Raw genomic sequence first — 26,214 nt, forward strand, 5'->3', positions numbered from 1 at the left:
CCCCAGCTGTCTTATATAGAGCCAATTCAGGTGTCTTTTCTTTTGTGGCCTGTCTAAATCGCTCCTGAATAATTTGGAGTCGTCTATTTTCCTAAGGCATTTCCAGGGCCCGAATACAGCTCCCCGTGACCCGGGTTTAGCCTAAGGGCTATGTGATTGGTCATAAACACCACGTTCCAGCAGCCTCGGCTCTTCCTTCCCCTAAACGCGCAGTTTCCCGGGCCTCCCCGGGCAGCAGAAACAGCTCAGCCCAGGGCACTACCCGCCGCGCTGGGCCTTGCCTGCAGGGCGAGGGCCGGGCCGGGGCTCTCGCAGCCGCGCTACCTGCCGGGCCCTGCCCTTCCGACGGCAGCAGCCCCGTTCCCGCCGCCGGCCCACAGGCCCCGGGACCACCGCAGGGCTGAGGCGACCTCCCGCCCCGCCCGCCGCGTCGGGGCCGCTTCTGCCGCCAGTCCGCTGGCCACCGCGGGAGCCGCGGCGCCTCTCGGTCCCCCCGCGGGCAGAGCCGCCCTGCAGCCGCGGGGAAGAGCGGGCCGCGGGCAGCGGGAGGGCGACGCCCGCAGCGCAGCGGCCGCCAGGCCTTCCCCTCACGGCGGGCGCGGGGAGCCCCTCAGGAGGGGCCGTCGCAGGGCGGGAAGCGAAGACATGTTCCCGAGAGGGGGACGACGCGATGGCCGCGGCTCCCGGGGGAAGGAGCCTGCAGGCGGCGGGGGTCACACGCCGGGGCGAAGCGGCGGCGCGGCACCCTCCCCCCTCACAGCCACCCGCCGCCGCCGCCCCAGGGACCGCCCCGCGGCCAGGCCGCGGCGGGCGGGCGGTGGCGCCTGATTGACAGGCGCCGCGGCCCACCCGGAGGGCGGTGGCGGCGGGGGCCGCCTATCAGGGGCGGCGGGCGGGCGGCCGTTGAGCGGCGGGTGGGCGGGGCGCCGGGCCTGGGCGTGTGCCGCGGCCGCCGGCGGGGCGCGCTCCCGCTCCGCTCCGCTCCCCCCGCACGCACATTGTCCGGGCGGCGGCGGCGGCAGAGCGCCCCGGCGCCCGGTGCCAATGCGGGGCGGGCGCGGCACACCGGGGGCGCCTCCACCACCGCGGTGGAAACTTCACCTCGCCGCCGGGCCGACGCGCGGCTGAAGCCCCCGGCGGGGCCGGGCCGGGCGGGGAGGAGCGGAGCGGCGGAGCGGGGGGCGGGTTAGCCCGCCTGGGGGGCGCCTCGTCTTGTTTGATTTTCCTCCGTTGGAAGAAAAAGCAAATAATATTATTATCCCGCTTTAAACTTCCGCGCCCCGCTCTCCAGGACGCGCATCCCGCCAGGCGGGGTGGACGAGCCGGTGAGTGACCGACGGGGACGGGGCGGGGGTGGGACGCGCCGTCGGGGGCGGCGGGGGCAGCACGCGCCGGTTTGGCGGGGACGGGCCGACGGCGCCGCCGCCACCTGTTAGCGGGGCGGCTGCACCCCCCTGGGAAGTTTGTACCCCCACTGTGCCCCGGAGGAGGCGGCGGGGAGGGAGGGACCCCCGGCGCCGTGGGCGGTGGCGGGGCCCGGGGGTGTTTGGAGGCGGTGGCGCGGACCCCCCTGCTCGCCTGGCCGCGCCATGACTCCACTGCCTGGGCGCTGCCTGGGCGCTGCCTGCCGACCCCAGCCCCGGGCTGGCGGCCGAGGTTGGGGGGAGTGTGGGGCACTACCGAACCACAGCCTCTGCGCCCGCTTTGCCCTCCATCCCTTAGCCTGCTCCTACACCCCCTTTGCACTCCTCCTGCCCTTCTCCCCCCCCCTCCAGCTGCAGCCCCCTTTCCCTCCCCTCCTCGCCCTCCTTCTCCCTCCCTCTCCCTCCCCAAGCTGCAGCCCTCTCCGTCCCCCCTCCCTTCTCTTCCTTGCACCCCCAGTTTGCAGCCCCCTGTGCCCGCCTTCCCTCATCCCCTTGCATCCCCCACACTGCCCCTGTGATGCTCCGAAGGGGGAGCACCGGACTCCCCACCCTTTGCCAAAGCAGGTGCCCACCGGGCTCTGGCTTTGCCCCCATCAGAGTGGCACCCCCCAGGAGAGAGGAGCTCCATGGCAGTGCCAGGCGTCGTCAGGCCGGGGGCGAGGTGCAGAGGGGGTGCGCAGGTGGCGGAGGTGCAGGTACGTGCATCTGCGAGCGAGTGAGCGAGGTCTCCCCCATTCCTGCGTGCGTGCGGCTCTGCGGAGCTGGCGGCACCTCCCTTCTTCCCAGGGACGCTCGCCGCCGGGGCTCTGCGGCGTGCGGAGGCTGCTTGTGCCCAGCCTGCCCTGCAAGGGCGTCCCAGGGTCCAGGGGTCCAACCCCTTTGCCCCAAGTGGGAGCAGGTGCATCTGGCGGCTCGCTTGGCCAATGTGGGTCCTGGTTTTAATCGCCTTGTACAGTGGAGCGCGCCTGGGGACAAAAGAGCCGATGAGAAATCAGAGAGGACTGGCAAACTCTGGAGCGGCTGGAGAAATGCTTAGGACAGCTGGAAGCGGGAGGATGGTGCAGCAGGAATTGCTTGACCAAAGTCAATCCTTGACCCAAGGCAAGCTATTGACTATTTCCATGCCCTATGCATCACGCGAAGTTACTCTTTTGAGATGCAGAAGGGGTGCAAACTCCAGGTGATGCTTTGTGACAGTGTATCACAGTCTGCTTGGCATGAGTAGGTTGTGCGGGCTGGAGCAGGAACTGGTTTTGAAAGGAGAAAAGCACGTGAGGCTTTGTGCAGGTTCGGCTGAAGAGTTGCTAGAGGGTTGTATGGTACATGTCGGTGGATGCTGGTTTCTCCTGGTCAGAATTGCTAATGCGTTTATCCTTGCAGAGCTCCAAAGTGTTTTCATTTTGCAGCTGGTGATTTGTGTGATTTTTTTTTTTCCCAAGTGTTTGTAATGCAGCCCCGTGACTTTGAATCCATGTGTGTGTCCTCTCTGTCTGGTCCTTTCCTTCTCCTCGTCAGACGTTTTCCCTGGGTGATTAATAACGTGCCAACTGCTTCATTTCAGCACTGGGGAGGCCGATGCTGATTGATTTCCCTGTTCAGTCTTCTCGGTGGGTCCGGAGGCTGATGGGTGTTATCAATGCAGAAAAGTCTGCTTTTGGGGTGGGAGCTGTCGGTATGTCTTTTTTTTTTTCTTGTCTCAGTGAAACTCTTATTTCTTTTAATTAAAAAGAGATGAAGTATGCATGGTAGTACCCTCCATGTTTACATAAAAATGATCTTGTAATTAGCAATAATCATCTCAGGTTGGGGTATCGCTGTAATATTTAAACAGGACTTATGACCTGAGGGACGCTTTTCTGGCCTCAAGGAGTTACCCTTGGTGTGGTTCTCTCCTGTGGCGAGTTTGGTTCTTGGCTGCCGTCAGTGGTGAGGGTAGAGCAGCGGTTGGAGTAACCTCGGGTTTCTCTCACGTTGGCCTAGAAAGTGATGGCCATGGTGTCCTCATTGAGCCTGGCACTGCTTCATGGAGCTCCCTGGCAGACCTGCCACCACGTGTGTGGAGACGGTCTGCCTTGGTGGTTTTCACCCGGTCTGAGGACTCTCAAGGGGACTCCCTTGCTATTATGTTGGGCCAGAGAGGAGAAAAAAACCAGCTAAATAGTGTACGATTGACCTTTTGTTTCCTAGTTCTCCTAGGGAGATTTGGAAAAGGCTGCTGGTACTTGGGACGCTTTTTCCTGTGAGAGTAAGGGTCCTGAGGCATCATTGTCCACGTGGCCATCTTTCACCTAACTTCTGAGGAAGTTAGCAGCTCTGAGGAGAAGGACCTGGGGGTCCTGGTAGACAGCAAATTATCCATGAGCCAGCAGTGTGCCCTTGTCACCAAGAAGGCCAATGGCATCCTGGGCTGCATAGGGAAGACTGTGGCCAGTAGGTCGAGGGAGGTCATTCTCCCCCTCTACTCCGCACTGGTGAGGCCACAACTGGAGTACTGTGTCCAGTTTTGGGCTCCCCAGTTCAAGAGGGACAGGGAACTACTGGAGCGAGTCCAGAGTAGGGCAACCAAGATGATTATGGGACTGGAGCACCTCCCTTATGAGGAAAGGCTGAAAGAGCTGGGACTCTTTAGCCTGGAGAAGAGGAGGTTGAGGGGGGGACCTGATTAATGTTTACAAGTATCTAAAGGGTGGGTTTAAGGAGGACGGAGCCAGGCTCTTCTCAATGGTTCCCAGCGACAGGACAAGGGGCAATGGGCACAAGCTAGAACATAGGAAGTTCCGTTCAAATACACGGAAAAACTTCTTTACAGTGAGGGTGACAGAGCACTGGAACAGGCTGCCCAGGGAGGTTGTGGAGTCCCCTTCTCTGGAGATTTTCAAGACCCGCCTGGATGCAGCCCTGAGGGATGTGCTTTAGGCAATCCTGCTCTAGCAGGGGAGTTGGACTAGATGATCTCTAGAGGTCCCTTCCAACTCTGAAGATTCCGTGATTCTGTGATTCTCTTCCCTTTAAGAGCAGCAAAGCTCAGCTTACAAATATAAACATTTACTTGCAGGATGGAGATAGCACCTGCCACCACCCCTCCTGCTGCTGGTGCACCCCGAATTTACCTTCCTGCTAGGCTGCTCTTGGAGCTCCCTGGGTTTTCTTGGGGTAAAAAAGCTTTATGGAGCAAAAAAGTTGAATATGGGGGAAATACTCAACAAAATAAAACCCAGGACAAAAAGTACCACCTATAGAGAGGGGTTCCTTGTGGGAGGGTGATGAAGGGAAAAAAGGTAGAAATGTCTTGTCTCCTGTCTTTCAAGATGTGCTATGCTGCTGTACTTTTTGTCAGTCTAGGAAAAGCAAAATGATTCTGTTCCAAGCACTCTTTATCTAATTGTAATTTATTATGGGCTTTCTATTTTAGCATTTTTGAAGTGTAAACTTAAAATCAGAGCTTATCGAGCAGCAGATAAGGAAGTTGAATGTATTTGAATTTTACCTGTATTAATCTAATAATATATTTATGAAATTATATTTGATCATCTCTATAGCTTGTTCAAGATGACCAAAGAGTATTAATCAAATAAATTATTTGACAAATATGGATGAGATTAAACAAATGATCTATTTGCCAGCTGCCATTCAACTGCTCTGCCATGGCATGTTCCTCTTTCTCTTATCTTTCTCTTCCAGTTTTCACTCCACTTTCTATGGTTTGTCCTTTCCTGAACTGTCCTTAGTATCTGTTTCACTGAATTTTTCCCTTCCCTGTATTATTCTTTGTCTTTTGTGTCATGGTTTTCCTTTCTTCTGCCTCTTTCTTCAACTTCTCTTTCCATGCTTTTTGAGTCTAAATTAGCCAATTTTTCTCTTTTTCGCCGCCTTTCTGGTGGAAATTTTTATGGAACGCTTCATTGCCAACTCAACTAAACCCATAAAAACATAAAACTAAACCCAAACTGTGTGTGAGTATGAAGATGTTTGCTTGGTGGTAAGGCTCCTCTGCCTCTCCCCAGGTTTTCTGGCTGTTGCAGGAAGGGTGTTCCTGCAATTCTGGAGGTTTTTCCCAGCTCTAATTTTTGCTTGTGCTCTTCTTGTGCCTTTTTTTAAAGTGAATTTGACTTTGTACGCTAAGAAAACAGCTATGATCAAATGGTAGATCTTGTGTTGTTTATTGGTTATGTATCCATATGCAATCTGCTTCCGTCTGCTGCCTGACCAAGGTCAGCCTCCCTGCCGGCCTGTTCTGCCTTCCTCCTGGCATCATCCTTCGTCCCCTCTGGGGTTGTGTCCAGGAGGTATCTTTCGGTAGGGCAAAAGGAATGAGTGCTCTGAAGGTTTTCTGGCTCACTTGTTACTTTCGGAGTCTGTATGAACGTCAAGTTGATGAGGGTAAGTAGCAAGAGGCGAACAGGTTATTGCGCATGACTGAGCAGTCACAATATTCACCTTAGATCTAGCATTCAAAGATTAAAATCCCTTAAAAATGAAAGGGCTGTTATGGAGAAGACTTGTTCTTTTCCCTTGGATGAGATCTAGAGGGAGGGTATTCTCAAAACAGCGAAAGGAATGGAAAACTTTGTATTTCAGGGCAGGAAATTTGCTATGCCTTGGTAATAAAGCTGAGGCAGTCCAGGGGAGTGTGATGGGAGCGCTCGGAGTGTGCAATTCGCCTCCGCTGGTGGTTGCAGTGATGTTGCTGCAGTGAATGAGCTAAGCTGTGTATGTCATAGCTGTCTGCTTTAAGTACTGGGAGTTACGTGACAGTGCCCTCTCATACCCATAAGGAAAGGTCTCTGCTGCACTGAAATTAACAGTTACACTGCTCCTCTACATCTTGTGAAATGTTTTGGATAATACTCAGGTGCACTGACACAGCGAGCGATCCAGGCGGCATGTCATTGCGAAGCAAAATTGATTGGGGAGGATGGGGCCAAGAGGAATATTCTTTTGCAGTTAATTATTTACTGCGGGGAGAGAGGGAAGCTGATGGTGTTTGGTTTATAATTACAGATATCTGGAGGAAAATGCTTCAAGATCTGTTTTATTCTGTGTGTTGCCACCTATTTCTTGGCATCTCTATCACATGAGACCAGCACTATTTAATGACCGGTTCAGTAAAAACAGAACTTCATTATCAACTTCTCACTGCTGGAATATGGTTTTATAGCTTGCTGTGTGTGACGCAAAATGGCCTGAATGCCTACAGAGGGAACAGACTTTCTGTGCTCGTGGTCTTAATGCACGACCTGCCTGTGGCACCCATCTGGGCTCTCAGAACAGCTCAGCTCTGTGCTGAAAGGTGACTTTGTGGTTAAAGTGCAGGACCGTGAACCTGGGAGTCCTGACCCCCTGTCTGCTCTTGGCTGAGCTGATTGCCTTATCTCACTGAGCTCTCTTCTTCAGGAGTGATACCGAGCAGATATCCAGCTATCTGCTGAAGGGGTAGGATGTCCTGGGTGAGGGGCACTCTGACAACACAGAGGCAGCAGCAGCCCAGGTACTTGCATAATACAGTGCTGTGAGCCAAACTATAAGTGGATTTTTCCTTTTGCATAGCTAAACCCATTACAGATCAGACTGCTCATATATAAGTTCAGTTCAAGAGCTGGTGGAGCTGAGTTTAGACGCGTGTGTGGGAGCAGTAACTTGACAAATACAAAAAAAGAGACATTGCTGCAGCGTCTCTGGGAAGATGCCTGTACGTCTTCTGCTTGTTTAGTATCCTTGTGAGAACAGCAGACGTTGAGGGAGAAGCTGTGGCCTGTGAAATGAAGAGACGTTGTCCTCTTACTGGGAGGAGGAGAGGAGCGAGATCGAAAAATCCAGGGAGCAGAAGCGAAATGAGGGATGCAGGGTGTGCACAGCGGGGCCTGCTCCTGGTTGCTGTTTTCACTGGGTAAGGCTCTGCAGGCAGAGACGCGAGGAGGAGATCAGTGGAAAAAGGCATTGCGGAGGCTGCCTTTGTGCAAGGTGGATTATCGGCGATCCAGGCTGAATTGGAGCATGGCCTGGCCGTCAGCAGGAGTGCATGGGATTGTCTCCCCTGAGAAAAGCAGAACAGAGAAAAATCTCCAAAGGAGAGTCTGGCTAGCAAGGGCTTGTGCCCCAGACAAGTTGGCATCTTGCTTAGAGGCTTGCTGAGAAGCCAGCTCTGTTCATCAGCAGTTTGTTGGGTAACAGGCTGCTGCCGGGTAGGCTTGTTCCAGTATCAGTGTTGAGTCTGCTCTGATGCTCCACGCTGTCTTCAGCAGTTCTGTGGCTTGCGTCCAGCTCTGCTCAGCCTGCTCCAAACTATGTATATAGAATAAGCTTGAATGTATGAAATTGTAGTCTGCAAATGATACGTTTCCTCCCTTGTCCTACCCCAGCTAGCCACTGTGGCAGCCAGAGTGGTTCTTCTGGTATGGCAGTAGCTCCTGTATTTCTGTAGTGACTGTAGCATCCTTCCAGACAGCTGGCTTTGCTGGAGCAGGAATGAGATGTCAGGGAGCTTAGTGTTACCAAGTTAACTTCAGTGCAACAGTGAGGGAGTGGCATTCATCCTCTGGGAAAAGAAGGCTGGACTTGAGAAACCAGGCTTTGGTTGGCATGATAAATAGATAAAACAGTAGCTGAGCATGATAAGTAAATAAAACATCAGTGTTTCTTGGAGGTAAATATGGGACAGACCCTGGCTTATATGTGTGCTAATCCTGTAACTAATTTTTCTGTTGTCTCCCTTGTATCTGTCTGTTGATGCAATGTCTCATTTTGGGTCCGCTGTGCACCACCCGACTCTGCTTTGTAGCACGCAGACCCAACAAACACTGGTGAAAGCAGGAGGTACCTCCTGCCTGTGTGTGTATGCACACCTCCCCTTGCCTCCCCGGCTTGTGTGCAGAGGCTGAATATATAACCTTATAGTATAACCTTGGTCATGCAAGGTTTCTCCCAGTCTTGTTTCCCCCGGCCTTTTACTGATTTGCATGATATCGTATGAGGCCAGCCAGCTTTTTCTGGAGGGCTTGTCCCACTTTCCGCGCAGGCAGCCTTGGGCGAGTGGTCTGCTCCCTGACCTGCTTTGACAGGCGTGCGCTGGCTTCTTGCTCCGCTGATGTGGGAGGGAGTATGAGGATAAGCACTGGGGGGCTAGGCAGGGGGAGGACACTGCTGTGCCGGTTGGTGGTGTGACCTCCCATCTGGCAGTCAGTGTAGCTGCTGACGGATGAGGAAGTACACGCAAATCCCTGCTCCGCTGTCTGCTTCATCGTTCTGCTGGGGGACATGGTGGTTGTGACTTGTACTCAAGTCTTTGAGCGTCAGATCTGCTCCTAGGAGTGCAGATGTATGTCCTCCATTCTGCTGTACTCAGTTTCATCTGACAGCTCTGTGGCTATTCTGGTAGCCCCCATAAATTTCCAAACATAAAGGTATTCATTCTCAAAACACACACATGCGAGAAAGGAATGACCACCATGACCGTGGTGAAGGTGGGAAACAGCTGAGAGAGCGCCAGACCTAGATCTGGAAAACTGCTTCTGCTCCTGCTTTTCCACAGAAACATGGAGGCTGCGTGCTGCTGTGGCTCATAGTCACAGGGGCATGTGCAGGATCTCACCAGGTCTGTGGCAGAGCAGGGAGGTGGATGGATGAGGGTGGGAATCTCTTCGCTGATCCCTGTCCTAGATGCATCTGGTACAGTTGGTACAATTGTACCACAGTTCCCTGTGCATAAGGGGTAAAAGCCACAGTATTCATCCATAAAGCCATCACAGAGGCAACATCAGGACATATTTCTGACAGTGGCTGGCAAAGTCGACACAGACATGTTGTCCAGTGCTAGATCAGTTCCCATCTGTGCAGTACACCCAGCATCAAAGGATCAGTGGCTAAAGACTTCAGGCACCTAATTAGAGATGTTTTCAAGTGTGAAAAGCATTGTCTTCTGAAAATCTTGTCCCTTTTTGTATCTCAGTTGGTCATTCAGAGACTGAAGTCATTCCACGAACTCTGGTAACATTGACCAAGGCTAAAGGAAAGCAAGAAGACAGAGCTGTAGACTATGCAAGGAGGTAGGGCTGTGCAGAGCACAGCCTGGATTCGATGTGCAGATGGTGATCTGCATGGGGCTGTTGAGTGGATGCAGTGATAGAGACAATCAGTTGATGTTGGACTGGGAGGTCCACCAGCTGGCTGCCTTGTAAATGTTGCTGTTTTTCTGCCGACCATGCTGACTTCTGTCAGCACTGGTCATCTTGTGATGACTTTGTCATCCTTGACTGAGGATGGAGGGTGCTTTGGAGCACACAAGTTTTTTGAACCACTGACAGTGGTTATTTAGAGCTGCAGCAAGGTGCTTTTTGTGGGCATACCACTGCAGCTTAACTTTGGCCTCCAAGAGGTTGGTTTGCTAGCACCTCCACCACAAACCACAGGATCTTAGGGCTGATCCTAGGCGGAGTGTTGTCATAAGCCAACCTCAGTCCTCCTGCCATGGGGCTATAGACCGTGTCAGCAGCCCGTCAGTGTGGGTCTAACAAGGCGATGCCTCAGTGGGGCGAGAACAGTTCTTTCCCTATTTTGTAGCAGGCACAAGGAGGATACAGATAGGAGGAAAATGGCCTTTCTTGTCTGATTACAGCAACTACTGTCATGGTTTTCATCTTGAGATCATTTCCTATCTGCCGTCCAAGGCATGAATTTGGGCAGTTGTCCTGCAAAGAGGAAAGCTAGGACTTGCAGGCCCTGAAGAAAGTTTGCTTAGTAATTAGTCATCTGGTCCCCACAACTACTGCACCTGAACATCAGGGGCCAGACAAGATGTCCTCTGTTTTGCATTCCTTTCACGATGAATGCATTAATCTGTACAGGTGAGAGAGAATATTTACTCCACATTAATTTACACCTTTGCTGTTCCTGTTCTTCTGTGGAGTGTGTCCCAGGCAGCCACCCTCTTCTAATCTATGAAGTGTCCAGGCCTGGCTGCTCCTCATATCTGCTAGAAAGTGAAAAACTGCACTCCAAGTGCCAAGTTCTGGCGGTACAAAGTGAGTTAATCCATGAGTTTCTCTTTCTTCTTCCTCCTTCACAGTGTTTTGTTGGTAGATATGATCACTCTTAGTGCTTGTGGGTAACTCGTCCCTATCCCAAGTATCTACCAGTGCCTGTAGCCAGGGCAGACACTGGGCAGGGAAAGGAGAGGCATTATTACGACCTCTTGTTTTACAACTGGGGAACTGAGGAATGGAAATCCACGTTAACAGGAGGAGCCTGGAGAGGAGAAGAGTTGAGAACAGAAATTGTTGTCCTAGGCCGGTGCTTTGACTGCAAGATCAGCTTCCCCCTTCCTTTAGTGTCAAAAGATTTATCACCCAGCTGTTGATGTGTTGCTAATCTGATTTTCTGATAAGTGAAATGCTTTCTCATCGCAATGAACCCTGAGAAGATGGGATTTTGTTTGCTTTTATAATTTCAAGCAAGGTTGTTTTGTCTGTTGTTTTAATATTTTAGGTATCTAGTCTTAAAAGTCATGTGTGTGAAGGACAGGAACAGCAGTCCTTTCCAAGTAAGTCTTCCGGGTTGTAAGTGGGGCTCGTGTATGCAGAAATGGATAGATATCCTATGTTAAAACCCAGTGTCTTGTCTTATTGTTTGTTGGAAGAACATTAAGAAAATTTGGGCAATTGAAAAGAGATTTTATAGCCCTCTGGATGGGGGCTGATTTAAAAACCAAAGGGCTTTGTGTTGGCAGCAGATGATTGCAAAATGAGCCATCTCCCTTTTGGTCACCTGTGTCGAGGCATTTGTTGTGGAAAGATCTAAAAAAAAAAGGTGCAATTAATTGACCAAGTCTTTGAGAAGGAAAAAAAAGCAACAACAAAGTTCCCAGGGAAAAAAAAAAAGAAAGCCGATTTCTTCAAGAAGTGAAAAAAACCTTCACTTTTTCTCAAAGCAGTTTCCGAGGCACCTAATCTAATCTTTCCAAAACAATTCTCTGGCAGCCAGGGCTGACATATTTTAAAAAACAGCGTAGAAAGGAATGTATTGTGACAGTTTAATTTGTTGCTGAAATACGGTCACCTCTGGAGTAATTCAGAGTAACGGTGGAGTGGATGAGAAACCTGTTTGGGATGGGAGGTGAGTTAAGGGAGGCTGCTCAGATGAAACTGCCCATGGAAGATGCCCATTCTGAAGTATAATTCCTGGAATTTAGGTTCATCTTCTTTCTCCTTCGACTCTAATGGAGCTGTAGCCTGTTCACGTCTTCTGAACAGGGCAGTTGTTGATGAGTCCTTTCACATGTCCTTGCTGTGTCAGCAAGGGAGGTTTTGGTGGTAATTCTCCCAGGGGGGTGGTAGGAAAGACCCTCTGGTACTGGCCAGCTTTAGAGATGACATGGATTCAGAAGAAAAGGTGGAGAATTACAGCACATAAGGTATAGGTCCCTGTACCTTCTAGTCCCTGACTGGGGACTTGTAAAGGCCCAGGCAGCTAGCTGAATGTTACAGTCACTAATCCACGAGTGCAAATTGAGCTGTGTAAAGCCAGCCTGTGAGCTCTACCATTTTAAAGAGGAAAAAAAGGCAATTGCAGGATGCTCTTGAGAAAGCAAATGAAAGCCTGCCCAAGTTTTAGAGGAAGACGTACAATTTGAAAAGAAAGAGGTATGGAGTTGATTCTGTAGCCCTGTTTAGGGTCCTCAAGAGGAGTGTTGTCTGAAGTGTGCTCCTTGTGAAGAGGTGGGAAGCTGAGTGCCTAGCGGAGGGCTGGGTTTTTTTAGAGCGTGCTACTAAGTATGCGGTTTGTTTGCAAGCCCTGCAATTGCATTGCAACAGGGTTACGAGGTCCTGTTCAAATTCTATTGAAGGTAGTTGAACTATGTTGACTGCAGTGACTGTGGGCTGGCAGGCAGTACAGCATCTCTCAGGTCAGCTCGTGTTTTCATGTCCTTTATTTCAAAGTCTGCATCTAGAATAAGTTTATTAAATCCACAGTTTAGAGCAACTTCAGAATAAATCCCAGGGGAGGAGAAAAAGCGAAAAATACCAAAAACCCCGCCACCAACAAAACAGATTAAAATAACCAAACGGCTTATGCTATGGAACTGGGATGTGACTGACAGTCAATGTGTGGAGGTGGACAACCACCAGTCACACTTTCTCAGCGTGGCTTGCTCTGCAGAGGCAATGGAAGCAAGTACCTGTTAGGACTAGGATGCAAAAGGATAACATTTAAAATCTGAAGCAGGAGCCTGCAAACTCAGTGACAATTGTATGCTGGGGTGGAAGAAAAACCTCTGCCATCAGCAAGTCACCCTTTCAGGTAGCTAATTTGAACTTCTTGTATTCTTCAGTCCCACCGTTTGTAAATGTTGTGCAGTCTCTTCCATGCTTTCTTTTTTCCCCTGTTTGATTTGAGAGCCATTTGTAACAACTTATTCCTCATTCATCCTGTGATCAGGGAAGTTATTCTGCCTGCAGTCCCTGTCTGAGATTAGTTTTCTTATTTTCTGTAGCACAAGGGCTGATGGCTTCACAAATCTGGTCTCTCCCCTGGCCAGCCTAGCAGCATGACAGCTCCATTTAATGTGTGCTGTCTGCTTTGGCTTCTTGCCCCTAGACTCATTATTTTGCATTTTTCTGCATCCAGCTCCAGTGTCGCTTGCCCCAAAGGATCATATATCAGACATGATGAAAAAGAGAAGAATCCTCAAGGTTGGTCTGTAAATCCCAAGTCTCTCTGATAGAAGAAACATGCGGTCTGGGTGCTTTGTCCTTGCTCCAGCCCTGCTGTGTGTGTACATCCCTCTCTGCCTGTCCTGGTGCACTCCTGATGGGCATGAATTGAGCCGTGCAGGCTCTCCGGGCAGTGCTGTTCTCACAGCACAAAGCGTTTGGTGCCTGGGACATTTTCTTTTCTTCTCCTCTCAAGACCTGCAGCTCTGCCTTCTCTTCAGCCAGCCCCTAAAATGACTTGGATCCACATGGAATATTGTTACAGGGAAGACATTGTGAAGTTTTCTTGGTGGTAGATACCTCAGGGCATCTTCCATCTTCCACTTCTCATCTACCAGCTGAAGTGTGGCGTTCCCTTTGGGCCTTGGGGACTGGAAGTGCTTTCATGTTAGGTGCAGTGTGAGATAGTCCCTCTCTGAAAAGCTTACAAGCTGAGTGCAAGATGGGGAATGTCAGGGTGCAATTCGCCTGTCCAGATTGTTGGCATCTAACATCCCAGCCACTTAACCCTCAGCCCCCCTATATAGGCAGTGGAGGAAAGGAGCACTTTCATCTTGCCCTAATGTAGATAGATACCTGAAACAGGTCAGACAGATTGTGCCTGTCTCTTCTCATTGATGATAGAGAGGCCCTGGATGAGGGTGTCATGGAGGCATCTGTGTTGTTAGGTGAGATGAATCCCACCTTGACTACCTACATGGAGCAGACTGAGGTAGCACAAAAAGAGAGCAAGACAGCATTGAATGTAGTCAGTCCTTGTCTTAGCTGCCTGCTGTCTCATTTGGTAGATGTATGCCTCTTCCTTTGCTCAAGAAGCTACGCTTCATTTTGATTCCTTGCTGGCCAAGAGCTGGAGGGACATCATCCTGACAGCAACTCAGAGTTAAACACGTCTCAGAGGTGATCCTAGCAAAGGTACTAGCTCAGAGCTTCAAGCCTGTCCCAGCTCTGGACCAAGGGGCATTTTAACCAAGTGAAGACAGAACGCATAGGTAGTTTTGAGGCAGTTTCATCCCTGCTCCATCCTTTCATGCTGAGGCCAGGCAGCTGCTAGTGTAGGCCAGGGGTTACTTGGATACTTCTCAGGAGCTCCTGACCTCATGTGGGTGCCCGAACAGCAGTCCTGTTGTATTGCAGTTGTAGAAAGACATGAGGCCTCTAAATTTGGAGCTGAGACCAACGGCATGGGGACTTCAGATTGTGGATTAGCAGACGATAGCAGCAGGAACCCTGTGGCGCCCCTACAAAGGCTGCACATCTGGTTGTTCCAGCCTTGGTGGGTAAAACCCTTTCTGTTAGGGGAAAAAGAGCTTTTTCCTAACACTAAAGTGCTATTAAATGCCATAATAGGTCTTTGGGGGTGGTGGAGCCAGTTTCTGTAGTTTTGTATCCCACTTGGGCTGAACCTTCATGGTTGCTCTGAAGACCCTGGCATGGTCTGCAGGGAGCAGGTTGGAGGAGAGCCAGAGCTGTTCTTGAAAGAACTGGAAAAACAAAGCTGAGCCGAGTGGAAGGAATAAAGCCTGGTAGCCCGGGGAGGATTTTCTTGACTGGCCGAGTTTCCCCTTTGATTGGGAGCACTTGTTCCATCATGCCTTTTGCTGGGGAAGAATTAGCCCGGTGGCAGAAATGTGATGCGCCGGGTGTTCAGGAGTGAAAAACCTGTCCACAGCAAGAGCCTGCAGAGCTTGAACTCAGCCTTTAAGTCCCTGTGCTGGCAGCTGGTTGCGAGCTTGCTCAGCAAGGAATGGTGCTGTGCCAAGCTTTTTACCCTCTGTCTCGTGCCTGTGTAGCCAGCATTAAATCCTAGGACTCTGAAGAAAACCAGAGTCAGTTTTGTACCCCACTTTTTGTTTGTTACTGAAACTCATGCTATAATTCCCACCAGTTCAGACACCCATAAAATGTTGGTTATCTCTGGACAGTCTCTGGAAGTCTACTGTGTGCACTGTAATTGTTTCAAACTTTGCAATAGCAGGGAATTTATTAGGGGAAAAATTTCTGGTTGAGCCTAGGTGGGAAGCAAACGTACCACACTACAGACAGAGGCAAAAACATAACCTTGCATTCCATTATATAGTTTGTTTTCCTCGCTTCACAATGCATCTAATCTCTTGCTGCTCTCTTTTCCGGCTACACGTGTCTACCACAAGCTTTTCTATTTTCCAACTTGGGCTTCTAGGGGACGGAAAGGGCAAGGGAGGCTGTGTGAAAACCTTCAGGAGGCTTTTAATTCATGAAGGAAGGTATATCAGGGCCTTGTAGTTAAGACCCACAGCATATGTTTTGCTCTGCTACTTTCCCTGTTGTCCTATCCTTCTGAACTTTGGTACAATAAATAGCGTCCGTGTTTGAAGAGCGTCCCAGCAGAGAGGCATCTGGCACAGCATCGGGTCCTTGCAGCTTCTCGGCATTTCTGCTGCACGTAGCCTCTTGCCTGGTCAATAAGTGCATCGTCAGTGGCACCGAACAGCGAGCGTGCGCCTGCCCCTTTTGCCTGCTCACCCAAGGTAATTCCTTCTGTTACTCCTTCCACGTGGCAAAAACAAGTCAGAAAGGGGGAGATGTTAACGCCGGGTTTTGGGTAGCAAAATGATACCTGCAGTGCTTTGCTGTGCTCTGTTATTCGTATGCAAAACCCTGAGCCCCATCTGCAGCAATGGTATCGTGCTAGCACTGGCTTTTTGCTGCAATCAACCTGCTGCTGGTTGGATGTGCACTAGCAAAACAGTGCTTTGTACTTGTTAATTTTTGCCAACGACAGTACGCTTGCTGCCTTGTCAACAGGAGACAGTCCATAGGTCTCTGGGAGATGTGCCGGGCGTCGCTCGGCTGTTTGTTCTCCTGGTTGAACAGGCATGTGTACAGGTCTTTGAAAGCTGGTGGGAGAAACCAGGATCCATCAGTCTCTTCCACAAAGGTTTTGTAGCTATATGACCTTTCTAACTAATTTCCCTAATTCCCTAATAACATAGACATGTAACTAAATCTAGGCAGACAAGGCTATATCATGCCCCAGGCATGGGATATCGTGTAATACAATGAAGTTGCATATCATGTCCAGGGCAGAGCTAACCTTGTTGCACCAAGAACTTCCTTAAGATTTTTACCTTTGGGGTAGGAAGGCAACTCCCATCACAGGGAACCCCAGTTCCCTCCCGTACTCCACCAAAGGCTGCTTTGATTTCTGATTCAGCTCTGCAGATACCGTCTAGTGGCTTCAAACTGGCTATGAAGTTGGCTGGTATTATTTCCCCTGTGAAGGCTAGAGCGCGGGAGAGAAAATTAGAACAACTTGTCTTAGCCTGAGTCAGCATCACAGAGTTGCGAGAGTGTCTCTGTAGAGCCTAGTGAAAGGTCCCTGCCTTATCTGGCTTGATATTTTGCTGGTTGCACAACTCACACATCCCATAGATGCAAATATTTTCCTGGGGTTGGCCCCAGTTGCCCAAGGAGGGTGTTTGTTCAGATTCTCATGCTTTGCAATTAATATAAGCTTCTCAGCTCTGCGTGAGAGAAAGAAGGGGAAGTGATGCTAGGTGGTTTTCTTCCCCTCTCCCTGTTGTTGTTCCTCAGCAGCTGGCTACTTTGAAACAAGCACGTAGTGGTTTTTTTCCTTAAGAAGCTACATGTCCCTGCAAATTCAGCGTCGGAGAGGTTGAGGGAGCTTTTGTCCGCTGGTGTTGCGGCTGCTGTGGCCAAGGCACAGACAATATGTAGCTCTGCAGCTACCCAGCCTGCGAGCTGGGTCTGGTTGAAGCGGATGCCAGCCCCGCTGAGTGACGTGGTCCTTCTTCCCTGGTGCATTCCCACACTTGCTCTACGGTGGCTGGGAAATGCTAGACCTGCTTCCCTCCTTCGTATCCTCGCCCAGATCATGCTAGAGCAGCAAAGTTCACACCAGAGGATGCTGTCAAAGGAATCTGAACCTGGTGCGTTGCAAATATCTTTTCTCCGCCTCGTTCAGCTAAGGCAACGTTATCTCAAGAGGGCTGTTTGAAGTACGCTTGTCACAGCTGTGCCAGGCACCGACACAGCTCATGGAGATATTCATGCATGCTCTCTCTTGAGCTACTGCATGAAAACTGTCTCCTTTACAGGGTAAATTCCCTCCATTTTAGTACAGGTTCAATAAAAGGTATCTAATTTAAACCTGGAATGCACAATTCATCCTTAGGTAGTGTGGCAAAACTTTGAGTAAACCTCATGAAGTTGGTGGTTCATTGTGTTATTGTGTTTTTTGGAGTACTCTGTGAACTTGCCTTTTTTTTTTTTTTTTTTTTGTGCTCTTCAAGAGCAGTGATTCCTTTGGTGATGTGGAGCAGAAGCAGCACTTGCTTAAAGTGGCGTGGAGGAGTTGTCACCCTATAAAACTCAACCTGGGCCATCGGCTATGTGTTTTGCAGTGATCTCGGCCAATCACATGGGTGTCATCTTCAGACCTTGCAGCCATGTGGAAGTATTGGGGGGGAAGCCCAAACTACATGAATTTTTGTGTGTCATCAGGGTTTGACTGTTAAGTCAGATTTCCTGTTTGAATTGACATAGTATGTCCCAAGTTTGACCAAAAATACCTGGAAGTAAGGGCAAATGAAGCCTGTAGAATGGCAGCCACCACTTGGAACAGCTTCTTTATGGTAGAACTCCATTTGGGTAAGAAATACTAACTTCAAAAACACTTTTCTTCAATGCAGGTCTTACACCTTCTCTGTCCTATCTTAGGTGTGCAGGTGAAAGGCAAAAATTGCTAAATGAGATGATAAAATACTTGTGGTTAGTAGGGGTTTGAGTCTAGATCCTAGACCCTGACCAGCCTCTGATGGAGGGAATTAATTTAGAATGGGACAGCCTTTATTGCAAGTTTTTAAGGATGGATTGTGAGGTAAGTTGACAATCTCCAGCTTTCGGAGCTCAGTGCTTTCTTTGCTGTTGGAGTATGAATTTTTCTCTTGTGTTAATATACTCACTTCATACAAAATACTGCAGCATCTCTTTTTGCTTAAGTAGTGTTTCAGGTTAAAGTTGGCTGGTTTGACATGCAAGCTGGTGGTTTTCCATGGTCTTTTTCTGTTTTTAAAAGAGCTTTTTGAAAACATTTGATTAATTTATTTCTTTTTAAATTTAATTTTATTTTTTCAGTTGAAGTTCCTGTGTGGGAACAATGAGAGCTATGTAGGAGCTGTACCCACTATACCACACCGTGGCCTTGAAGGTTAATTGTAGGGACACACATGGTCCTTGGGGACTTACTTTCTGAAAATAAGAGGATTTAAGGGGGAAATTAAACAGCAGTTTATTTCCAGTTAGGTGTGAATGACGTCCAAGAGTGAGAAACTGCTGTGCATGCCTTAGGAGCCCTGAGAAAAAGCACTGGTGAGCTCTCCTGCTGTCAGGTTGAAGCAGGGAGACTTTATCAGCAAATTGCCCCTTTCTGAAATCTCACCGTGGCTTGTCTGTCCGCCAGGCTCTTGTGGAAGCATATGATCATGTTTGAGATCTCACAATACTGGCAAGACTGTAAAAATTCAGAGTTCAAGCTTAATCTCTGAATGTATTCTTCTAAGGAAGGAAAATTTTGTCCTACTGAGGATTTGAGGAGACACGGACCCATAAAGTAGAGCCCCTGACTGCAGATACTTTGGTGGTTCTCTGCTCCCTTTAAGGAAAAAAAAGCCACCACCAAAATTCTGAAAGAGCTGCTTGTTCAAAAGTGAAGACTTACTGTAGTTGTTCCTAGTGACTGTTTCCTCATGGGGATCATTTCCATATCTTATGAGTAATTTCTGAGTCCAACTTGAAGCTCACAAGACGGATCGTGTCGTGACAAGCGCTGGGAAGCTTGCATCATCTGATTAGACTGGATCATCTTTAAGAGTGCCGGTTCACGTTACCTGTCTGTCTTCTTGCTTGCTTTTTCCTAACTACTGCGGGGAACAAAAAAAAAAATCCAGAGAGGCTTGTGACATTTAGAGTTACGCAAGCACTCTTGCAGTCTTGAATGGTCACCATGGACAAATTGTATGGGTGAGCAGAATTGGAGAGGAACACCCCACCACTCATAGGACCAGGCTTCTTCCACTTGAACAGTGACTTGATAGTTGTTACGATTCATATTTATAGTATCAGACCAAAAAGAAGTCTGAAGATGTGAAAAGGGATGCAGCCACTAGTCTGAGCAAGCACGTAGACTGTGGTCTTTTGGTGTATATCCCATCTCTGTGTCCCACCAGCCCTTCCTGGAGCCTCTTTAGTGGTATTTGCCCTAGCCCAAGAGATAGTTGTATGAGGTTTTTGGTGCCCTGAGGTCCAGTTTTCAACCCCCCTTCCAGAAAGCATGGCTTATGTATCAGACCTTCAGTTCTCGTGTCTTTGCTGGTGTTTGAGAGGGCGGACGCTGAGCACAAATGGTAACCAGTAGAATAAAAGGTCAGGACTGGTTTGTTGAGGGGTGGGGGCTGATGGCAAAGGGTGATAGCGTGAAATGCTCCTAGCAGTTGGTGATTTGCAGAGTGATGTAGGTCATGTAACAGATCTTCCGAACTCCCCCAGTCTAATAGCATATAGAAAATATAATAAATTTTACTTGTAATCATAAGGTTGTATTATTATATGCTGGGGGATCGAAGGCAGATGCTTGGATTTTTCCCAGTGGGCTCAAGGGAGATTCAGGTTTTGTTTTGTTTTATTTATTTATTGCATTTTAAACCAAAGCCAAAGAACCATGAGTCAGCTTGACCTTTGCTGCAGCAGTTTCTCTGCTGTGGTCCCCAGGCATTGTCTCACAGGCGCCTGCACCTCCACTAGGATGGATGAACCCAGAGACTGCTATATAACATGTGCTGGCTTATTTTTGTCACCTCCCTTGCAGAAACTCCTTGGGGAGGCTCTGTGCGTCCTTAGGAGCCAGTGGTAGGGGAAAGAAAAGGATGCTTTGTGCCTCTTAGCAGAGGGTTCTGAGAAGACACTGAGCTGATGATTCCAAGAGCAAGTTCTTTGTGCCAGCACCCACCGGCACCATGTGCAATTCCTCATGGCAACCAGATCTCCAGGGAGGAGGAAACAACTCTGTCACCTCCTTCCTTCTTCTGCTTTATGAGTGCTGACTCTTGTAGCTGCTCTGCAGGCACTCTCTGTGCCTCCCTGGCTGAATGAAGGTGTGTTTTTAACCCTTCCTTGCCCAGGAAATGTCAGTCTACCTTGCGACTGTCTCAAGATGCTGAGAGGGATAAGTGCTCCAGATGGGCTAAGGTTGAAAATTAAAATAGACCAAGTGAGGTCCTCAACCAGTATTGATTGTCTTGGCTTTAGTAGCTTCACTGCAGGGACGCTACTTCTTACCCTTTCCTTAAGGTGATGCTTTGAGGTCAGATCTCAGTTTTGGGACTCATGCGTTTGGTTCTGACTCCTCAGCTTGGGCTGTCCTCTCCCTTCTTTTGGGAAGCTAAAAAAAAAAAAAATTTACACCTTGTGAATACTACACACGCACAGTGGCTTAGGGATGTCAGGAGAAGTCAACCTAGAAGTTCTAAGTTTGCCTTTCGTGGTTATATTTTTTTCCAGGGCGAATACAGAACTGTTTGCACGAGCCTTATAAAGTCCAAGAATAAATCCAATGAATGCTGCTGTGTTTGTTTTTTAAATGTCTCTGCAATGTGTGCTTCCCCAGCATTGCAGGGTTGTGCAGCAGGATCAGAAAGTCTGAGAGGCTAGTGGGAGATGGCTGGGCACTGGGAAACAAAATGGGAAGCATATATATACAAGCCTGGTAAAAAGAAGTAAAGTTTATAGCTTGAAGGCCTCATTGCTTCAAGGTCTTAGGGAAGTGAGTGGCTTCAGAAGATAAAGATTTGTGCTGTATGGACAGCAGGGACAACCAGAATGAAAAAGAAAGAAATTCTCAAAAGTGGAAACTTTGGTGTAGGAGTCCTCTTTTTTTTTTTTTTTTTAAATTTTTTTTTTTTTTTTTAGCAGATCACGTGGCAGGATGAGACCCTGCTCTGGGACAAAGATGGTTTCCACTGGAAAGAATAAAAGAAGGTTTTGGGCTACCTAAGAATGCCCTACAGTGTCTTTTATGCCCCGCTGTTGCTTACACTAACCTAATGTGGTTACATGACATTAATTACAGTGCAGTATAGTTCAAAGTTCAAAAGTCTGGTTTTACTTTCTTTCTCTCTCTCTCTTTTTTTTTTTTTTCTTTCCTTTTTCCCCTCCCCTATGTGTGAGGTTTTCTTGCTGCTGTGTGGGGTTTGCTTGCGGAGTTTGCTCTGCAGAGATTGATCTCTGATGGAGGTGTGTTGCTGTGCCTGACAAAAGGATGCTTCATCTAGAAGGGCACCTGTGGGCTCCTGTTGCCCTGTTTTACTTTCCCCAAGCTGTGAGTCTTCCAGCTCATGTCGCAGACGATTTGGGCTGTACTTGGCATGGTCTCTTTCTTCGTGTACTCTTGGGAGAAACCAGGTGCTGAAGAGCAGGGTGAAATCCTGTGTGGGGGTGTTGTAAGCACCAGCTGTGTCTGGTTGCCAGGTGATACCAACTCAAGGTTGAAGCTCAGCGGCAGCCTTAGCTGCCATGAGATAGCAGAGTTCAAGATCCGTAGGGCATTGAGGAGGGCACACAGCAAGCTTGCTGTCCTGGACTTCAGGAGCGCAGACTTGAGCCTCTTCAGGGATGCGCTAGGCAGAGTACCCTGGGAGGGTGGAGTCCTGGAGGGAAGAGGGGCCCAGGAAAGCTGGTTGATATTCAAGGATCACCTCCTCCAAACTCAGGAGTGATGCATCCTGACAAAGAGGAAATCAGGCAAAAACACCAAGAGGCCTGCATGGATGAACAAGGAGCTGCTGGACAATCTCAAACCCAAAAAGGAAGCCTACAGGGGGTGGAAGCAAGGACAGGTAGCCTGAGAGGAATAAAGAGAAATTGTCTGAGCAGCCAGGGATCAGGTTAGGAAAGCTAAAGCCCAGATAGTGGACCAAAAAAAAGCTTCTATAGGTATGTTGGTGACAAAAGGAAGACTAGGGAAAATGTGGGCCCTCTCCGGAAGGAAACGGGAGACCTGGTCACCTGCGATATGGACAAGGCTGGAGGGACTCAATGACTTTTTTGCCTCAGTCTTCACTGGCAAGGGCTCTAGCCACACCGCCCAAGTGACAGAAGGCAAAGACAGGGACTGGGAGAATGAGGAACTGCCCACTGTAGGAGACTACCAGGTTCAAGACCATCTAAGGAAGCTGAAGGTGCACAAGTCCATGGGACCTGATGAGATTAATCTGCAGGTCCTGAGGGAACTGGCAGATGAAGTTGCTAAGCCACTATCCATCATATATGAGAAGTCATGGCAGTCGTGGGGAGACATTGGAACAGGTTGCCCAGAGAAGTAGTGGCTGCCTTATCCCTGGAAGTGTTCAAGGCCAGGCTGGATGGGGCTTTGAGCAACATGGTCTAGTGGGAGGTGTCCCTGCCCATGGCAGGGGGGTTAGAACGAGGTGATCTCTAAGATCCCTTTCAAGTCTAACCATTCTATGATTCTAACTGTGGGCAGGTGCTGGTCTCTGGCTGAGATCTCCTCCTGCTTAAAGACATTCTCCCTCTAAAGACTTGAAGGTTTTCCTGTTACTGTTTGCAGTTAGGAGCTTGTGTCCAAGCTCCCTTGCATCTTTTTGTCCGTTCACTTCATGAACCCTCTGATTCTCTTTTCCATAGTAATTTATCATCTCTGAAGCTGAGGGCATGGAGTGCTTCCTATCCATACCTCTTTTAAACAAGCAAATCTGGTTAATGAGGCTGGAGGAAGCGCTTGCTGGTGCTGTCATGCTGGTCCAAGTGAGTATCGGAGCCCTGCATTGCCTTTTTTCTTGTTGATCTGTGTAGAGGAGCACCTAGGTTGAGTCAAAGAGGTAGGTAGGGCAGTGTCCCTGGAGCTTGGTGGCCATGTCAAGTGCAGCAGCAAGGCCGGATCTGGACCTACTCATTGCCTCTACCTGGGACATCCTGAGGGACTAGGGATCAGTTAAGGGATTTCAAGAAGACCTAGGTACACCTAACCTTTAGGCATTATCAGAGGGACCTCAACTGCTCTGCTGCTCTCAGAGGCTTTGCTTATTTGTTAATCAACTTGTCAGGCTTCAGTGTTGAGGTGGAGCCACGTCTTACACAGGCGTGGTGTCTCGCTTTTCTGTGGTTTCTTTTCAGCCCTGGTGTGCCTGTGGATGCTGGCTGTGAGCCCACCCAAATCCTGCATGTTGTCGTCGCTGTGGGCTCCCAAGGAAGCTCTGGAAGGAAACCCCCCCCGCTTCTGCTGATTGTGCAGGTCTGCCAGCAGATGCTGGAGGCTGTGACGTTGTGCTCCTGTCCCCTGTATAATCAACCACAGCCATTGACGAGAAGCACAGTCTTGTGGCAAAAGCTCAAATGTGGGGGAGCAGAAATCCCCAGCTGTACCGTAAGTTTCCTGTGTGACCGTCAGCAACTCACTTAATTGCTGCGGGTTCCTCGTTGCAGGGTGGAGTTACTATTTCCTTGATCTACTACACCGTGTGTTCCCATGAGGCTGGATACATGAACCTGTGTGGAGGCTACTTGGAGTTGAAGGAGCACATCTTGTGCATCTATGCTATGATGCTTGCAGGACAGGCAGGATGAGTCCCTGTGCAGTGTCCCTTTGCTGCTCCAGAGCGAAAAGAGAGATATTCCTCCCTTTCGAGTATGGAGAGCTGTAATCTGTACATCTTCAGTCTTATTTGCAGCAGGTCTGTGCTGTGACAGTGATGCATTTCAATAACCCACCCACAGCAACATTGCTTGGATTTATTTAAAATCCAGACTGCTGCAGAGGGAGCAGACATGAGCATCACATTAACAAACCTATTGTGACTGGGATCTGCCATGAACAGCAAAGTGAGGTTTGGGTAATCTGGGACCCAAGTTTAACAAAGTCTGCTGATCCAAACGTAAATATCGCGTGTGGTGGTTGCTCATTATTGCACACAGAACGTATTGGTTGGCTCTGCCTGGCTTCAGACCTGTTTGTGATGAATTCATGCGCCCTGGCTGTTGAAGGGCTGGGTTTGGAGGTCTTCTCCAGACATCTCTGCCAGCCATGCTCGGTGTCCCCATCCCTCTAGGTTGCAGCTGGCTGGTGCTGCAGCTGCCAGGTCTGTAAATCAGCATTGTGCCCCTGAGTATCTGCTGCATAATGACTGATGCATATTCATGCTTGTGACAGCATTGTGTCACCCTGCTAATAACGTGTCCCGATGGGAAGGAGAGCAGGGACGGGGTCCCGGCAGCAGGTGCCTGCTTGCTTCCTTTTATCTCCTCTTTCTGCTGCCCCCTTGTTGGCTCCCTAAGATGCCCTATTGGTTGCTTTTCTAATGCGTTTTCCCCAGCTCCTTCTCCCAGATTTGCTAAAGAGAGCCCTGCAGGTTTGCTTTCTGCTGTGGTGCCTTCTTCCCTTCGTCCCTGCTCTGCTAATAAATAAGGGTGTGTGCCTGCAAAGGCGCTGCAAGGGCTAAATGAATGTAGAAGGATGATCGTTATATTTGATCACGTAAATTAAATGGCTTACTAATAAAGGAGACACTCTGGAAGTATCTGATTTTGTCTATTTGGGGTCACTAAAGCTGTTCCTTTGAGCTGTGCCTTTGAAGGAACTGTATGAGCAGCTTTTATCAGTGTACCATTGGGAATGGAAAGGCAAGAAGGAAAATTATTCTTCTTCCCTCATCCCAACATGGACTGTCCCTCGCCCGGAACTAACTTGCAGAGTTGACGCTATTGCACCTGTGCTGCTCTACCCTTTGTCTTGAAAAATGAGGGGAAAAAAGGATGCTATACCACCTTTCCCTGGAAAAGATAAAACTTTGGAGGATATGATCAGTGGCTTTGTGATATATCACATGTGAGAGAGGACAGGTGAGGGTTGACTCTGCTTTTCGCCTTCCAGTACGAGATCCTAGGTGCTGTCCAGGGAAGCTGGGGGAACCAAGTTGGGTACTAACCAAAGGATACCCCAAGATACGCCTGTCTGAGTCCAGCCCAGCTGGAGCTGCCGGTCCCTGCAGAGAGGGATCCCTCTTGCTCCTCTGTATTTCTTCTCCTTCTCGGGGGAACTTGAGCCGTCCCCAGACAAGAGGACTCTATTTCTCTGCAGGGCTGCTTAGCCATCCAGTGGGTGAGTGCTGCATGGGCAGGAGCACACAAGGCTCCTGTTGTCCCAAGACACTAATTTTTCTACTTCTCTGCTGCTGGCCAACAGCTTCCACCTTTTTCCACCCGATCCCAGTGCTGCTGGCTCACTGTCTGGACCTTTCTGCAGCAGGAGCTGTAGTGCTATAGGACATGTGCTGCGTGCACTGTTTCATTCCTGGAGACTGGAGCTCACCAATACTCTTGTAATATTATTTTGCTCCAGAACCTGTCCTTTTGAAAAGTCTCTGATCCATTAAGTGTTAAAAGAAAAAAATAAAAAAACCTAAAAGCATTATGAAAGCAATTCTTGAACCTTCCCAGCTGCAAATGCCCAGTTTTCTTATCCATTTGTTTGCTGTAAAAATACAAATGTGTTAGGATTTGAAGCAAGCAGGAAGCTGAACAGCCAGACCTGTTCCCATTGTAAATTCTTCTCAGTGAAAATGACTTGGATGTGTTTTCCTGAAACCAGCTTCCTAATTTTTCCTAGTCAGCGGTTGTTTGGGAGGAACATGGGAGGATGGGGAGGGAAAGGATACTGGAAATCTCATAGGGGAAATGCATTTCTTCACTATGGGGTACATTTTTTTTTTTTTGGCCTGATATGCATTGGTGGGGCTCAGGTTGGGACTGGCCCTTTTCTTAAGTGGTGTGCAAGGCCACCTTGTACCAGTGGCTTTCCACTTTCTTGTAGCTGGGCTTTGAGTGGGGAAAACAGCAGCGGTGCTCAGCCTGCCCCTCTTTTCCCAGCCCTACCTGCATCTGCTGTTGCTTATCTGTGCATCAGAGCATCCACCTCTGCCGGTTGCCTGTGCCATGACCCAGTTGTGATTTCATTAAGATTATTGGAGAGCAGGGTGCCTCTTGCAGCACTCTGGGTTTTCCCGCTTGATGTA

The 26,214-nt window shown here is 49.3% G+C and overlaps 1 protein-coding gene across 1 annotated transcript in view; it reads left to right on the forward strand.

Annotated features, from left to right (window-relative positions):
- The first annotated feature begins 918 nt into the window (after positions 1–918).
- HRAS (HRas proto-oncogene, GTPase) overlaps positions 919–26,214 on the forward strand; it is a 46,844-nt gene continuing 21,548 nt past the window's right edge. The window contains exon 1 of the mRNA XM_063332920.1: positions 919–1,325. The gene's annotated coding sequence lies outside the window, so the exon portion shown is untranslated. The remainder of the gene's footprint in view (positions 1,326–26,214) is intronic.

The sequence above is a fragment of the Chroicocephalus ridibundus genome, chromosome 4, assembly GCF_963924245.1.
Source record: "Chroicocephalus ridibundus chromosome 4, bChrRid1.1, whole genome shotgun sequence".
Classification (NCBI taxonomy): Eukaryota; Metazoa; Chordata; class Aves; order Charadriiformes; family Laridae; genus Chroicocephalus; species Chroicocephalus ridibundus.